A 383-nucleotide genomic window follows, 5' to 3' on the forward strand; every position below is an offset into this window, starting at 1 on the left:
CCCAGTGAGGGGGGGTGGGACACGGAGGGGGCACCCATGTCCCCCATGGGGACGATCCCAGCACTCTCCCCAAGGGAGGTGGCCGGGGGGAGGCAGAGCTTCCCCGCGGCACAGGGTCCTACCCGGCAAAGCGCCCTCCGGCACAGAGCCCCTGAACACCTCCTGCGTGAACTGGGGCTTGTTGTCATTCTGGTCCGTCACCGTGACTATGATCTCCATCGGCTCCTCCACCGGTTTCCCGTTCTCGGACACGGCGTGGGAGAAGAGCTGCGAGGTGGGGGGGTGAGCGGGGGGGCCGGCGCAGCACGCCAGCACGCCGCGGCGCCCCCCGGCAGTGACCTACGTAGTACTTGTTGATGAGCTCCCGGTCCAGCGGCTGCGGC

This window comes from Egretta garzetta, unplaced genomic scaffold (assembly GCF_000687185.1).
Source record: "Egretta garzetta isolate BGI_Z169 unplaced genomic scaffold, ASM68718v1 scaffold428, whole genome shotgun sequence".
NCBI classification, from domain to species: Eukaryota; Metazoa; Chordata; class Aves; order Pelecaniformes; family Ardeidae; genus Egretta; species Egretta garzetta.